Here is a 13530-nt window from a genome sequence, read left to right as displayed (position 1 = left end):
ACAAGATACTGAGTATAGTTTCCTGTGCTATACAGTAGATCCTTGTTGCTTATCTATTTTAAATACAGTAGTGTATATATGTTAATCCCAAACTCTGAATTTTTCTCCCCCCTATCTGCTTTAGTAACTGTAAGTTTGTTCTCTATGTCTGTGAGTCCATTTCTGTTTTGTAAATAAGTTCATTTGTATCATTTTTTTCAGATTCCATATATAAGTAATATCATATGATATTTGCCTTTCTCAGTCTGACTTACTGCACTTCATATGATAATCTCTAGGTCTATCCATGTTGCTGCAAATGGCATTATTTCCTTTTTTATGACTGTGTAATTTTAACCACAGGTCTTTTTAATGAAAAACATACTTTCAAATAAATGGCTTCAGGACAATTAACTATACATAGGTAAAAATTTTTTTAATTCAATCTTTACCTCACCCCAAATACAAATTCAATCACAGATAGATTAAAAATCTAAATGTATAAGCCAAAACTATAAAGTTTTAGAGAAGAATATAAGAGGATATCTTTATAACCTTGTGGTGTAGACAGATTTCATAAACAAGATACAAAAGCACCAACTGTAAAGGAAAACATGATAAATTTGACATTAAAATTAAGACATCTGTTCATCAAATGACATAAAAGGAGTGAAAAGATAAGTCATAAAGTGGGGAAAGAAAGATGTTTACAGCAATATAACCAAAAAAGAACTACTAACATATATATAGAAAATACAGAGAGCTATAAATCAATCTCCCAAAAGACAAAAAACCATACACAAAAATGTTCATAGTAACATTTTTCATAATGGCAAAAATCTAAAAACAATTATAAACCCATTAACAGAATGAATAAATTATGCTAAACTCATACAACAGAGTACTACAACACTAAAAATAAATGAGGTACAGAGATCCACAGAAATACGGATGTCTCAAAATATGTTGGAGAAAATCATAAAAATACATATAGCATAATTCTGTTTATATAAAATCCAGAAACGGGCAAAAGTGAACTCTAAAGTTTAGGAATACATAAAGAAATGGAAAGAAAAGTTTACTATAAGAGGCATGGCAGGGGCTTCCCTGGTGGCGCAGTGGTTGAGAGTCCGCCTGCCGATGTGGGGGACATGGGTTCATGCCCCGGTCCGGGAAGATCCCACATGCCGCGGAGCGGCTGGGCCTGTGAGCCATGGCCGCTGAGCCTGCGCGTCCAGAGCCTGTGCTCTGCAACAGGAGAGGCCACAACAGTGAGAGGCCCACATGCCGCAAAAGAAAACAAAAACCTAAAAGTCATGGCAGCAGTTATCTCTAAGAGGGGAGTAGATTGTCACTAGGAAAGGATGCACTAAGGGTTTATGGAAAACCATTAGTGATCTATTTCTGGAAGTGTCTGTTCACTTTAGAAACATTTATAAGGTAGTCCATATATGTTTTATACATTTATTTGTATTGTGTTTCATTTAAAATGTTAATATTTAAAATGTGAGTTTAAAATAAAACCACCTAGGGTGGAGTCAAGATGATGGACTAGGAGGACACAGAATTCATGTCTCCGCTCAACTAGGGCACCTACCAGGCATCAGTGGGGGACCATGGACACCAAACGGGATGGGAGGAACCCCCAGTAACCAGCTTGTGGGATCTTGGTTCCCAGGCCAGAGGTTGGGCCCAAGCTCCTGTGGTGTGAGCTCCAAATCAAAACCACTGGACTAACAGAGAACCTCAGACCCCAGGGACTATTAATCAGAGTGAGACCTCCCAGAGGTCCTATTCTCAGCACCAAGACCCGACTCTATCCAACTGCCTGCAAACTCCAGTGCTGGACGCCTCAGACCAAACAACCAGTAAGACAGGAAAACAGCCCCACCAGTAAAAGAAAAAGAGAGAAACGACCAAAAAATGTGTTACAGAAGAAGGAGCAAGGTAAAAACCTACAAAATCAAATAAATGAAGATGAAATAGGCAACCAACCTGAAAAAGAATTCAGATTAATGATAGTAAAGATGATCCAAAATCTTGGAAACAGAATGGAGAAAATACAAGAAACATTTAACAAGGATGCAGAAGAGATAAAGGGCAAACAAACAGTGATGAACAACACAGTAACTGAAATTAAAAATACTCTAGAAAGAATCAATAGCAGAATAACTGATGTAGAAGAACAGATAAGTGAGCTGGAAGATAAAATGGTGGAAATAATTGCCAGGGAGCAGAATAAAGAAAAAGAATGAAAAGAATTAAGGACAGTCTCAGAGACCTCTGGGACAACATTAAATGCACCAACATTCTAATTATAGGGGTCCCAGAAGAAGAAGAGAAAAAGAAAGGGTCTGAAAAAATATTTGAAGAGATTATAGTTGAACACTTCCCTAACATGGGAAAAGAAATGGTCACTCAAGTCCAGGAAACACAGAGAGTACCATACAGGATAAACCCAAAGAGAAACATATTAATCAAACTATCAAAAATTAAATACACAGAAAAAATATTAAAAGCAGCAAGGGAAAAGCAACAAGTAATATACAAGGGAATCCCCATAATGTTAACAGCTGATCTTTCAGCAGAAACTCTTCAAGCCAGAAGGGAGTGGAAGGACATATTTAAAGTGAGGAAGGGGAAAAATCTACATCCAAGATTACTCCACCCAGCAAGGATCTCATTCAGATTCGACAGAGAAATTAAAACCTTTACAGACAAGCAAGTTAAGAGAATTCAGCACCACCAAACGAGTTTTACAACAAATGCCAAAGGAAATTCTCTAGGCAGGAAACACAAGAGAAGGAAAAGATCTACAATAATAAACCCAAAACAATTAAGAAAATGGTAATAGGAACATACATATTGATAATTACCATAAATGTAAATGGATTAAATGCTCCAACCAAAAGACATACACTGGCTGAATGGATACAAAAATAAGACCCATATATATCGTGTCTACAAGAGTCCTGCTTCAGTCTAGGGACACATACAGACTGAACATGAGAGAATGGAAAAAGATATTCCATGCAAATGGAAATCAAAAGAAAGCTGGAGTAGCAATTCTCATATCAGACAAAATAGACTTTAAAATAAAGACTATTACAAGAGACAAAGAAGGACACTACATAATGATCAAGGGATCAACCCAGGAAGATATAACATTGGTAAATACTTATGCACTGAACATAGGAGCACCTCAATACATAAGGCAAGTGCTAACAGCCATAAAAGGGGAAATTGACAGTAACACAATCACAGTAAGGGATTTAACACCCCAGTTTCACAGATGGACTGATTATCCAAAATGAAAATAAATAAGGAAACACAAGCTTTAAGTGACACATTAAACATGATGGACTTAATTGATATTTATAGGACATTCCATCCAAAAACAACAGAATACACTTTCTTCTCAAGTGTTCATGGAACACTTTCCAGGATAGATCATATCTTGGGTCACAAAAGTAGCCGTGGTAAATTTAAGAAAATTGAAGTCTTATCAAGTATCTTTTCCGACCACAGCGCTATGAGACTAGATGTCAATTACAGGAAAAAGAACTATAAAAACTACAAATACATGGAGGATAAACAATACACTACTGAATAACCAGGAGATAACTGAAGAAGTCAAAGAGGAAATCAAAAAATACCTAGAAACAAATGACAATGAAAACACCGCGACCCAAAACCTATGGGTTGCAGCAAAAGCAGTTCTAAGAGGGAGGTTTATAGCAATACAATCCTACATCAAGAAACAAGAAAAACCTCAAATAAACAACCTGACCTTGCACCTAAAGCAATTAGAGAAAGAAGAACAAAAAACCCCCAAAGTTAGCAGAAGGAAAGAAATCATAAAGATCAGATCAGAAATAAATGAAAAACAAATGAAGGAAGTGATTGCAAAGATCAGTAAAACTAAAAGCTGTTTCTTTGAGAAGATAAAAAAAATGGATAAACCATTCACCAGGCTCATCAAGAAAAAAAGGGAGAAGACTCAAATCAACAGAATTAGAAATGAAAAAGGGGAAATAACAACTCACTGCAGAAATACAAAGGATCATGAGAGATTATTACAAGCAACTATATGTCAATAAAAATGACAACCTGTAAGAAATGGACAAATTCTTAGAAAAGTACAACCTTCCAAGATTGAACCAGGAAGAAATAGAAAATATAAACAGACCAATTCCAAGCACTGAAATTGAAACTGTGGTTAAAGATCTTCCAACAGACAAAAGCCCATGACCAGATGGCTTCACAGGCGAATCCTATCAAACATTTAGAGAAGAACTAACATCTATACTTCGCAAATTCTTCCAAAGTAGAGTAGAGGGAGGAACACTTCCCAACTCATTCTATGAGACCACCATCACCCTGACACCAAAACCAGACAAAGATGTCACAAAAAAACAAAACTACAGGCCAATATCACTGATGAACAGAGATGCAAAAATCCTTAACACAATACTAGGAAACAGAATCCAACAGCACATTAAAAGCATCATACACCATGATCAGCTGGGGTTTATCCCAGGAAAGCAAGGATCCTTCAATATACGTAAATCAATCAATGTGATACATCATATTAACAAACTGAAGGATAAAAACCATATGATCATCTCAATATATGCAGAAAAAGCTTTCAACAAAATTCCACACCCATTTATGTCAAAAACTCTCCAGAAAGTAGGCATAGAGAGAATTTACCTCAACATAATAAAGGCCATATATGACAAACCCACAGCCAACATTGTTCTCAGTGGTGAAAATCTGAAACCATTTCCTCTAAGGTCAGGAATTAGACTAGGTTGCCCACTCTCACCACTATTATTCAACATAGTTTTGGAAGTTTTAGCCACAGCAAGCAGAGAAGAAAAAGAAATAAAAGGAACCCAAATCGGAAAAGAAGAAGTAAAACTGGCACTGTTTGCAGATGACATGATTCTATACATAGAGAGTCTTAAAGATGCCAACAGAAAACTACTAGAGCTAATCTATGAATCTGGTAAAGTAGCAGACACAAAATTAATGTAAAGAAATCTCTTGTATTGCTATACACTAATGATGAAAGATCTGAAAGAGACTTAAGGAAACACTCCCATTTACCATTGCAACAAAAAGAATAAAATACCTAGGAATAGACCTAACTAAGGAGACAAAAGAAGTGTATGCAGAAAACTATAAGACACTGATGAAAGAAATTAAAGATGATACAAACAGATGGAGAGATATACCATGTTCTTGGATTGGAAGAATCAACATTGTGAAACTGACTATACTATCCAAAGCAATCTACAGATTCAGAGAAATCCCTATCGGCCTACCAATGGCATTTTTCACAGAACTAGAACAAAAAATTCCACAATTTGTATGGAAACACAAAAGTTACCGAATAGCCAAAATAATCTTGAGAAAGAAAATGGAGCTAAAGGAATCAGATTCCCTGACTTCAGAATGTACTACAAAGCTACAGCAATCAAGACAATATGGTACTGGCACAAAAACAGAAATATAGATCAATGGAACAGGATAGAAAACCCAGTGATAAACTCATGCACATATGGTCACCTTATCTTTGATAAAGGAGACAATAGTATACAATGGAGAAAAGACAGTCTCTTCAATAAGTGGTGCTGGGAAAACTGGACAGCTACATGTAAAAGAATGAAATTACAACATTTCCTAAAACCATACACAAAAATAAACTCAAAATGGATTAAAGACCTAAATGTAAGACCAGACACTGTAAAACTCATAGAGGAAAACATAGGCAGAACAGTCTAGGACATAAATCACAGCAAGATCCTTTTGACCCACCTCCTAGAGAAATGGAAATAAAAATAAACAAATGTGACCTAAGAAACTTAAAAGTTTTGCACAATAAAGCAAACCTTAAACAAGACGAAAAGACACCCTCAGAATGGGACAAAATATTTGCAGATGAAACAACTGACAAAGGATTAATCTCCAAAATATGCAAGCAGCTCATGCAGCTCAACTTCAAAAAAACAAACAATCCAATCTAAAATTGGGCAGAAACCTAAATAGACATTTCTCCAAAGAAGATATACTGATTGGCAACAAACACATGAAAGAATGCTCAACATCACTAATCATTAGAGAAATGGAAATCAAAACTACAATGAAGTATCACTTCAAACCAGTCAGAATGGCCATCATCAAGATATCTACAAACATTAAATGCTGGAGAGGGTGTGGAGAAAAGGGAAACCTCTTGCACTCTTGGTGGGAAATTAAATTGATAAAGCCACTATGGAGAACAGTGTGGAGGTTCCTTAAAAAACTAAAAATAGGACTAGCATATGACCCAGCAACCCCACTACTGGGCATATACCCTGAGACAACCATAATTCAAAAAGAGTCATGTACCACAATGTTCATTGCAGCTCTATATACAATAGCCAGGACATGGAAGCAACCTAAGTGTCCATCAACAGATGAATTCATAAAGATGATGTGGCCCATATATACAATGGAATATTACTCAGCCATAAAAAGAAATGAAGTTGAGTTATTTGTAGTGAGGTGGATGGACCTAGAGTCTGTCATACAGATTGAAGTAAGTCAGAATGAGCAAAAAATACCATATGCCAACACATATATATGGAATCTAAAAAAAAAAAAAAGGTTCTGATTAACCTAGGGGCAGGACAGGAATAAAGATGCAGTTGTAGAGAATGGACTTGAGGACATGGGGAGGGGGAAGGGCAAGCTGGGACAAAGTGAGAGGATAGCATTAACTTATACACACTACCAAATATAAAATAGATAGCTAGTGGGAAGAAGCTGCATAGCACAAGAAATCAGCTTGGTGCTTTGTGACCACCTAGATCGTTGGGATAGGGAGGGTGGGAGGGAGACACAAGAGGGAAGGGATATGGGGTTATATGTATGCATATGGCTGATTCACTTGTTGTGCAGCAGAAAGTAACACAACATTGTGAAGCAATTATACTCCAATAAAATGTTAAAAAAATTTAAAAAATAAAAGAATTGACACTATGAAAATAAATAAATTAATAAATAAAATAAAATAAAGGCATCTAATTCTCACCCTTCTCACTTCTTTAATACATACATAAATAGGGGACAAGGGATAGCTCTTCTTTACAACAAAATTCCAATTAATTAATTCAGAAGGGAGAGAGTGATGTCAATGACATGGTTTAATGGTTTTCCATCCTCATCCCTCATAGAAGATCAACTTTGACAATGACCCACAGATCAGTGTACTTTTGTCAGAGACTGGGTGTCTAGCAGAAACATTCTAGCACGCTGTTGGAGCAAAAAATCCAAGAATAGTTGCATTGAATAGGGTAAGAAGAGCAGTTTCATTTTATGCATGTTACCCCTCCCCTCCAAGGCAACACAGCCCAGTGTCAAATTCTTCCACAGGGAAAGTGAGAGCATAGTGAGTGACTGTCTGGCTTCCCCAGCCCTGTGGGACACTCCCCAAAGAGGCCTACTTCTTTTTCACCCAACCCAGAACACTGAGGTGATTGTCATGACTGAGGGGTTGGGAGAAGCTTGGAGCACAGCAAGCAGGACTTGGAACTCATCATAGGGCTGCAGATTCTACTCACTGCATTGCAGACTCCATCAGGAAGCCCATTCATAAACCAGTTTGGATGCCTTGCCTGCAGACTCCTCCATCTGGCCCATAGGCATCCCCAGTGTTCCACATACCTCACCCACACTCATATGGCTAGCTCTCTGCATATGCCTGCATGGACTGTGAGTATGAGCCTTTGCAGATGGCTGGAAAGCACACACAGAAAGCCAACACAGCTCTGCAGCATTGGGAGAAGGCACGCAAACTTGAGCACTTGGCAGCACTTCTCCGAGGAGAACAAAAGAGAGGCTCTCAGCATTCAACCTGGCTTTGCAGGATCAAGAGAAGGCATACAATCTTAAGAATAACGCAAGGGGGCTTCCCTGGTGGCACAGTGGTTGAGAGTCTGCCTGCCGATGCAGGGGACACGGGTTCGTGCCCCGGTCCAGGAGGATCCCACATGCTGCGGAGCGGCTGGGCCCATGAGCCATGGCCGCTGGGCCTGTGCGTCCGGAGGCTGTGCTCTGCAACGGGAGAGGCCACAGCAGTGACAGGCCCGTGTACCGCAAAAATAAATAAATAAATAAAAAATAACGCAAGAGGGAGGAATAGGTGTGGAGTGGGTACATCCCATCCACAGAAAAGTTCTGAAAAAGCCTCAGAATCCCTGGTTGGGCTGACTTGTAAAGGTATTTCTCTCCTGAAGCCAGTGAGTAAAAACTGGAGGAGGTGATTCTTTCTTCAAATTCGAAGACAGCAATGCAAGACTTCAAGGAACACACACACACAAAAATAAAGAAAACATGGTACCATCAAAGGAATAGAATAATTTTCTAGTAATCATCCACAAATAAATTGGAGATCTATGAATTTTCTGATCAAGAATTCAAAACAACTGGTTTAAGGAAGCTCAATCAGCTATAAGAAAACACTGACCGTCCAATGAAATCAGGTAAACAATAATGAATAAAATGAGAATTTCAACAAAGAGAAATCATATAAAAGAACCAAACAGAAATTCTGGACCTGAAGAATACAGTGAAAGAAATTAAATATAGGCAATTGTGAGTGTCAACACCAGACTTGATCAAGCAGAAGAAAGAATCTCTGAACTTAAAGACAAGTCATTTGAAATAATCCATTCAGAGAAGAAAAAGAAGAATCAAAAGTAATGAAAAAGAGACTATGAAATTTATGGGATACCATCAAGAGATCTGATGTATGAATAATGGGGGTCCCATAAAGAAAAGAGAGAAAAAGTGGCAGAAAGATTATTTAAAGAAGTAATGGCTGAGAAGTTCCCAAATCTGGGGAGAGAATTGGACATGAAGATACATGACACTCAAAAATCCCTAAACAGGTTCAACTTCAAAGGTTTATATTGAGACACATTATTATTTTAAATTTTATTTTATTCAAGTATAGTTGATTACAATGTTATATTAATTTCTACAGAAAATGATTCAGATATATATATATATATATATATATATATATATATATATATATTCTTTTTCATGAGATTTTCCATTATGGTTTGTGACAGGATATTGAATATAGTTCTCTGTGCTATACAGTTGGACCTTGTTGTTTATCTATTCTCTGTATAATAGTTTGCAGCTGCTAATCCCAAACCCCTGATCCATCCCTCTCCCACCTCCCTCTCCCCCGTGGCAACTACAAGTCTGTTCTCTATGTCTGTGAGTCTGTTTCATAGATAAGTTCATTTGTGTCATACTTTAGATTCCACATATAAGTGATATCATATGGTATTTGTCTTTCTCCTTCTGACTTACTTCACTTAGTATGATAATCTCTAACCCCATCCATGTTGCTACAAATGGCATTATTTCATTCTATTTTATGTCTGAGTAGTATTCTATTGTATATATGTATGACATCTTCTTTATCCATTCATCTCTTGATGGACACTTAGATTTTTTTCATGTCTTGACTGTTGTGCATAGTGCTGCTATGAACATAGGGGCACATGTTCTTTTTGAATTATAGTTTTGTACAGATATATGCCCAGGAGTGGAATTGCTAAATAGTATGGCAACTATATTTTTAGTTTTTTGAGGAACCTCCATACTGTTTTCCACAGTGGCTGCACTAATTTACATTCCCACAAACAGTGTAGGAGGATTCCCTGTTCTTCGTACTCTCTCCAGCATTTGTTTTTTGTCTACTTTTCAATGATGGTCATTCTGACCAGTGTGATGTGGTACCTCATTGTAGTTTTGGTTTCCATTTCTCTAATAATTAGTGATGTTGAGCATCTTTTCATGTGCTCGTTGACCATCTGTATGTCTTCTTTGGAGAAATATCTGTTTAGGTCTTCTGCCCATTTTTGATTGGGTTATGTTTTCTGTTGAATTATATAAGCTGTTTGCATATTTTAGAAATTAAGCCCTTGTCGGTTGCATCATTTGCAAATATTTTCTCCCAGTCCATAGGTTGTCTTTTTATTTTGTTTCTGGTTTCTTTTGCTGTACAAAAACTTGTAAGTTTGATTAGGTCCTATTTGTTTGTTTTTGCTTTTATTTCTACTGTCTAGGGAGACGGACCTAAGAAAACATTGGTACGATTTATGTCAGAAAATGTTTTGCCCATGCTCTCTTCTAGGAATTTTATGGTAACATGTCTTATATTTAAGTCTTTAAGCCATTTTGAGTTTATTTTTGATACACAAAATATACTGAGAAAGTAGTCAAATCATGCCACTACAGAAAGTCATCAAATCACAAAAGAAGATAGCAAAAGAAGAACAAAGGAACTACAAAAAACTCAGAAAACAATAAGATGGTATTAGTAAGTCCTCACCTATAAATAATTACTTTAAATGTATGATCACTGAAATATTATTTAAAATAGCCAAATATGGAAACAACCTAAATGTCCACTGATAGATCAATGGATAAAGAAGTTCTTTTTGATTTAAGGTCATGGAGATATTTTCCTACACCCTCTACCCAATATCCCAACCCCATCCTGGATGATTTTGAAATAAATCTGAGACCTATCATGAAATCCATAAATATTTTAGTATATATCTCCAAAAAAATAAGGAATCTTAAAAAAGATAAATCCACAATACCATTATCAAGCCTAAAAGGTAAAAATAACTCATTAATATTATCAAGTAAAGCAGCAGCTTATTTCTGAGTAGAAATGATTAGGACTGAATGTGGTAATGGTCTTAAGAAAAGAACTAATGAGCTGTAGGAGTTCAGGGTAGGGGGGAGGGTAGTTTCCAGCATTAAAGAACAACTTATCCAGGGGAAAGGATTATGTTTAGGACATCTTAAAACTGTTTGTTTTCAGCTTTTCTCGGAAAAGTAGTTCTGAAATAGTACACAGGGGGCAGTCCCTCTTCTACATTGAATACTTGTGGATATTGTATTCTTTCCCTTAGTAAGCAGGAAATAACAGAGAGAGGGATTGAGTTAACAGCAAGGAAGTTGTACATTTACAATTTAGACAAATTCTGAGCATTCAAAGCCAAATTCTAATAATTCCAATATGGAACTTATCTTCATATTCATCTTCCCAGTTGAAAATATTCTCTTTCCCCTGGTTTAAAATCTTACCTCTAGCCATTGAGGGTATCTTTAAGTTGCTTGCTTGAGACAAGGCTGTCTGTAATCATTTATTACCAAAATATACCAAACATTTTCCCATGCCTTCCAGTCTCTCTTTAGTGTTTCCGAAAGATTTATTCAGTTCAGGTCTAGCACTAAAATTTAATATCTAAAGATAGGTGAGAGGATGTTTTTCTTTATATAATTTTCACCTTTTAGGAAGTCAGAATGCATGAGGTTAGAAAGCAAAATTTTAAAAAAACAACTAAAAAACCTATTCCAGTAAATAATGATAATATTGGATTTTAACCTATAGATAAAAAATTCATGAATCCATATTGATATAAATAATCAAGTAAGTAAATAAATGGGGTAGAAGGGAGAGCTCCTCCTTGCAGCAGAATCCCAATAAATAAACATAAAAGGAATGATATAAATAGAAAATCACCTTTAGGTGATCACCATAATAATACTTTTTGCAAAGAAAACCATTGATAGATGTTAAAATTGTTGAGTGACATATAATGAAAAATAGAATATTTGCAGAGTCTCAAAGTATCTCACTGTATATTACTTAATTACAAAGGGAAAAAGAATAACTTTACAGTGGGGAACCATGGCAGGATTCTGGTTAACCAAGGTTAGCATCATCAATAATAAAATATACTAGCATCATAAACTCTCAACATGATGTTCCTAGAAAAGACAAACAACATTTCTACGGTATTCTTATTCAAAATACATAACTTTAAAGAGAGATAGTTTTCAACATACTGACCAATACATCTCAAAATTGTCAAGGTTATGAAAGACAAGGAAATACTGAGGAACTATCACAGATTGGAGGAGACCAAGGGCACATGACAGCTAAATGCAACATGAAATCCTGGATTGGATCCTGAAATAGCAAAAGGAGAGCAGTGAGAAAACTGGGAAATCCGAATAAGGTCTGTATATTAAATGCATCAATTGTGCCAATATTAGTTTTCTGGTTTTGATAATTGTATCATAGTTATGTAAGACATTAACATTGGGAAAAACTCAATGGGAAGTTTTTGTGCTATTTTTGCAACTTTTCTTTAAATCTAAAATTGTTTCAAAATAAAAAGTTAAATATTAAGGGGAAAAAAACCCTCTTCCAACAGTACACACATATATCCTGGCTTGGGTGAATCTGTTTACAAACATCTCACCCTTTGGATGGCTTGGCTGGGCTGGGCCATATTAGAACAGAGGAAATTTTTTTTTTTTAATTAACATCTTTATTGGAGTATAATTGCTTTACAATGTTGTGTTAGTTTCTGCTGTATAACAAAGTGAATCAGCTATATGTATACATATATCTGCACATGCCCTCCCTCTTATGTCTCCCTCCCACCCTCCTTATCCCAGCCCTCTAGGTGGTCACAAAGCACTGAGCTGATCTCCCTGTGCCATGCAGCTGCTTCCCACTAGCTATCTATTTTACATTTCGTAGTGTATATGTGTCAATGCCACTCTCTCACTTCTTCCCAGCTTACCCTTCCCCCTCCCTGTGTCCTCAAGTCCTTTCTCTACATCTGCATCTTTATTCCTGTCCTGCCCCTAGGTTCTTCAGAACCTTTTTTTTAGGTTCTATACATATGTGTTAGCATATGGTATTTTTTTTGCTCTTTCTTACCTCACTCTGTACGACAGACTCTAGGTCCACCCACCTCACTACAAATAACTCAATTTCATTTCTTTTTATGGCTGAGTAATATTCCATTGTATATATGTGCCACATCTTCTTTATCCCTTCATCTGTTGATGGACACTTAGGTTGCTTCCATGTCCTGGCTATTGTAAATAGTGCTGCAATGAACATTGTGGTACATGACTCTTTTTGAATTATGGTTTTCTCAGGGTATATGCCCAGTAGTGGGATTGCTGGGTCATATGGTAAATCTATTTTTAGTTTTTTGAGGAACCTCCATACTGTTCTCCATAGTGGCTGTATCAATTTACATTCCCACCAAGAGTGCAAGAGGGTTCCCTTTTCTCCACATCCTCTCCAGCATTTATTGTTTGTAGATTTTTTTGATGATGGCCATACTGGCTGGTGTGAGGTGATACCTCATTGCAGTTTTGATTTGCATTTCTCTAATGATTAGTGATGTTGAGCATCCTTTCAAGTGTTTGTTGGCAGTCTGTATATCTTCTTTGGAGAAATGTCTATTTAGATCTTCTGCCCATTGTTGGACTGGGTTGTTTGGTTTTTTGATATTGAACTGCATGAGCTGTGTATTTTGGAGATTAATCCTTTGTCAGTTGCTTCATCGGCAAATATTTTCTCCCATTCTGAGGGTTGTCTTTTGGTCTTGTTTATGGTTTCCTTTGCTGTGCAAAAGCTGTTAAGTTTCATTAGGTCCC

General features: G+C 36.6%; 1 long non-coding RNA gene across 1 annotated transcript in view; it reads left to right on the top strand.

The window, feature by feature from the left end:
• The window catches only part of LOC113617589 (uncharacterized), a 102787-nt gene that overhangs the window by 63231 nt on the left and 26026 nt on the right, over window positions 1-13530 (top strand). Inside the window, exon 7 of the long non-coding RNA XR_003431710.1 lies at window positions 11941-12086. This is a non-coding gene — a long non-coding RNA (uncharacterized LOC113617589). The remainder of the gene's footprint in view (window positions 1-11940; window positions 12087-13530) is intronic.

The sequence above is a fragment of the Aethalodelphis obliquidens genome, unplaced genomic scaffold (genome assembly GCF_003676395.1).
Source record: "Aethalodelphis obliquidens isolate GAN/ISIS:26980383/991018 unplaced genomic scaffold, ASM367639v1 scaffold4, whole genome shotgun sequence".
Classification (NCBI taxonomy): domain Eukaryota; kingdom Metazoa; phylum Chordata; class Mammalia; order Artiodactyla; family Delphinidae; genus Aethalodelphis; species Aethalodelphis obliquidens.
This window is presented reverse-complemented; position numbering and strand designations above follow the sequence as displayed.